Source organism: Sinocyclocheilus anshuiensis, unplaced genomic scaffold, assembly GCF_001515605.1.
Source record: "Sinocyclocheilus anshuiensis isolate Anshui unplaced genomic scaffold, SAMN03320099.WGS_v1.1 scaffold419, whole genome shotgun sequence".
NCBI classification, from domain to species: Eukaryota; Metazoa; Chordata; class Actinopteri; order Cypriniformes; family Cyprinidae; genus Sinocyclocheilus; species Sinocyclocheilus anshuiensis.
The window spans coordinates 346,703-350,677 of NW_015548228.1; the positions used below are offsets into that span (position 1 = coordinate 346,703).

The window sequence follows — 3,975 nt, forward strand, 5'->3', positions numbered from 1 at the left end:
TCAACAAGGCAGTTGTCTGCGGAGGTATGAACATCTTGACTTGTTTGTTTAATATATGTACTCACAATTTATTATTGCATAATAGTTTACCTGTGTACAAATTTATTTATTTTAGGCTATACTATACATTTTTGCAACCAATTATTGGTGTGATTATTTAGTTGTTAAATAAGGAACAAGTAAGGTTTTTTTGTGCCATTTACAGGGAGAATATTCTTATTTTTTGTTGTTTTCCAGTACATCTTGTCTTGGGAGCACCCTTTGATTTTACATCTATAAGTAGTTATCAGTTAAAGTAATTGACCTTTATGATGTTGTAGCAGTTGATATTTAAAAAAGATTTTTCTTCCAGTGTGACATTCCAATCACACGGAGATGGTGGACTCTTCTGGAGAACTTTGGAGTTTTCTCTGAAAGGTACTGGACATTTCCTCCAGCCCACCATTACATTTGCACCCCCTTCTGACCAATTTGAAATTAACAAAGATACATGTATATTACAGTGCAGAAACCCTACAAGAGGCTCTTCCAAGTGGATAACAGGCTACGCTTGTGAGGTATGTCTCAAATCTATCTATCTATCTATCTGTCTGTCTGTCTGTCTGTCTAAGAAATATTCTGGGTTGTATTTAACCCAGCATTTTTTAGAGTGTACTATCAAGCCTGTGCAACTGATCCAGAATGCAGCAGCGAGAGTGGTCTTCAATGAGCCAAAAAAAAAGCTCAGGTTACTCCTCTCCTCATCAGGTTACATTGGCTACCAGTAGGCTACCACAACCACTGGCGCTGCACCAATATACCTAAACTCGCTAGTTCAAACTTATGCGCCCTTCAGAAGCTTGCGTTCTGCAAGTGAACGGCGCCTTGTGGTGCCATCCCAAAGAGGCACAAAATCACTCTCACAGACCTTTTCCTGGACGCACTTACCTATTCTATTCTGTTCTGTTCTATTCTATTCCATTCTATTATTAAAAAAACAAAACCTAGCTACGTGTACCGTGTTAGGCTAACTGAGACTTGTCATGGCACTTGTATACAGTTGTTCTCTCGTTGGTCTGATTGCTTCTATTGTTCTCATTTGTAAGTCCCTTGGATAAAAGCGTCTGCTAAATTAATTTGTGTAAAATTCATCATCCATAATAAGACCAGGAAGAAGGTCATTGTCGTTGTAGCTGCATCACAGTAGCCGTCTCTCTCTCTCTCTCTCTCTCTCCATCAATAGGCGATAGATTACTATCAGCGGGCGCTGAAGTCTCTGGGCTGCCGGGAGAGTCACTCAGCCGTCTGGGACTCTGTTAACTGGGAACTCTCTACAACGTATTTCACGTTGGCCACACTCCTCCAGGACTACGCACCACTGTCCCGTAAAGCACAGGAGCAGGGATAAAATTATGCTGCTGTTTGTGTGTGTGTGTGTTTTATTGAAATGTTTTAGTTTTCATATAGAAAAATGTATGATGCATGTGTTTTTGACTTTGGAGTAAACATTTATTTTGAATCTTGTGATTAAAGTATATTTCATATAAAATGCCCAGAAGTTTCAAACATTATTTTTAATGTCACAAACAGGAAATAACTCGCATAATACAATGAAACGAATAACTGTATAGGCCTACAACTAAATTACACAAGATTAATGTTTATAAAATGCTTAATATATCATTATAAAATGCATACATACATAAAGTATGACGTATCGTGTGCAATAAAAGCAAATTACCCTTAAAAACCGTAAGGTGGCGCTACTCTGTTAAGAACGTAAGCTCCGCCCCCTCACTTCCAGTTCTGTGGCTGCGGTTCTGAAACTGCTGGTGCTGCGGGTCTGCAGCTGGATACTATTGGGTTACATACACTGTAAATAATCCATGTTGCATATCATCTGCATATCAGTGAATGTGCAAAACAGGAGCATAATTTGGTTACATTGTATTTAGTGATTTCACTTAATTTAGAGCCAGCAAAGAGTGTGTTCAAAAGAGTTCATAAAGACATTGTAATCATAATTCGTATAAATTGAGTGGTTTAATCCAAGTCTTCTAAAGAAACGCAATCACTTTTTATTATGAACAGATTTAATGTCATGTTTTAATTAACATAGAAAGACTTGGATTAAACTGCTCAATGCATATTGATTATGTTTACAATGTCTTAAACTTTTTGCACTGTGAAAGTTTGAGGGAAATGGAAAGGACAGAAATCTCTTTGGTTTGATTAAAGGTGGGGTAAGCGATTTCTGGTAGCCAATGTTGACATTTGAAATCACCAAAACAAACACGCCCCTACCCCAAAAGGGTCTCGCCCCTATTTTGATAGCTCCGCCTCACACATATGTAAGCAACCCAGGCAACGATTAGTTCTGTGAAACAAAGCAAAACCAATGTTACACCGTGTCTACACCGGACGCGAGTGGTGCGGCGTGACAAAATACTATAGAACTCATTATAATCAGTGATGCTGTCTCTACACCATAGATATATATACATATCTATGGTCTACACTGGATGAGGCGTGGCACGACACGATATAAAAAATCCCCGACAGACAACTGCTGCTGCGTTCTTTTTATGACGTATTGACACAAATTTCAAATGATTTTCAACGGTCGCTTTGTCACGTCCAGTGTACTTGACAGACTTTAGCTGTTGCGGGCGCAGACACGGTGTTACTCACCTATCGAGAAGAAACAAAGCAACCTCGGCGTCCGATCGCAGGCCTTCCACTCCTTGAGTTCTCTCCAGTGCTGGAAAGCTGATTCGATATTTACACGGGCCCTACTTCTTGCCTTAAGCCTTCTTTTGTTCCGCAGACAATTTCCTCTTTTGTTTTTTTATCCGCCATCTCTATCTTTCTGTCGCTCGGCTCGGCTCGGCACTGAACGCTCTCTCCTCCACATTATGAGTAGACACACCCCTTACTGCTGATTGGCTACAAGTTTGTTTTGCCATCTCTATCTTTCTGTCTCTCGTCTGGGCTGTGCACTGAACGCTCTCTCCTCCACATTATGAGTAGACACACCCCTTACTGCTGATTGGCTACAAGTTTGTTTTGCTACTCGGCCCGAATCAGTTTTCTAAAGCATTTTTGAAAAATCGCTTACCCCACCTTTAAAGGGATAGTTCACCCAAAATTTTAATTACCCCATGATTTACTCACCCATAAGCCATCCTAGGTGTGTATGACTTTCTTCTTTCAGACAAATACAATCGGAGTTATATAAAAAAAATGTCCTGGCTCTTCCAAGCTTTATAATGGCAGTGAATCAGCTGGAACGGCACTCTCTCATGTGGAAGTGGAAGCTAGAGATTACGGTTTATAAAGTTTTAAATATGGATATTTTTCCTACAAACACACATCAATTCAATTCACATCAACTTTATTGGACTTCTATTGAACTATTGAATATCAACAGCCATTCACTGCCATTATAAAGCTTGGAAAGAGCCAAGACATTTTTTAATATAACTCCAGTTGTATTCGTCTGAGAGAAGAAAGTCATATGGATTGAGAGTGAGTAAATCATGGGGTAATTTTCATTTTTGGGTGAACTATGCCTTTAAAAATGTCTTCATTAGTTATACAGGTTTGAACGGTGTGGGGGAGTAACCAATGACATATTAAATGTCCCTTTAAAGAAGTACTTTAGAGCAGTTGTGTTCAGTTTACATAACTAAAAACTGGTGACATTAGCAGAAATAAAAAAAATTCACACCACGTCCAGAATATCTGCAGGCTGATTACGATTGAACTCACTGATCAAGCAAGAGTCTTTCATCAGTCTTCATCCTCACAGTCAGCATTTGTGATGCATTAAGCAACATTTTCGTTGCCAGTTTTGCATTCTGTTACGTTTGAGCCTAGAAAGGTCAAATAACATCTGTGAAAGATTAAATTAAAGCTCAGTCTTGTCACTGTGTGGGTCCCTGTGAAGCAGTGTTGTTGTTAATGAGTGTTGCATCAAGGGCTCAATGTTAGCAA

General features: G+C 39.2%; 1 protein-coding gene and 1 long non-coding RNA gene across 2 annotated transcripts in view; one reads left to right on the forward strand and one right to left on the reverse strand.

Annotated features, from left to right (window-relative positions):
• The window catches only part of LOC107654483 (uncharacterized), a 1,321-nt gene extending 1,046 nt beyond the window's left edge, over nt 1-275 (forward strand). The window contains exon 3 of the long non-coding RNA XR_001630340.1: nt 238-275. This is a non-coding gene — a long non-coding RNA (uncharacterized LOC107654483). The remainder of the gene's footprint in view (nt 1-237) is intronic.
• rab11fip4a (RAB11 family interacting protein 4 (class II) a) overlaps nt 1-3,975 on the reverse strand; it is a 57,630-nt gene that overhangs the window by 49,369 nt on the left and 4,286 nt on the right. The gene's annotated exons all lie outside the window — the stretch shown is intronic.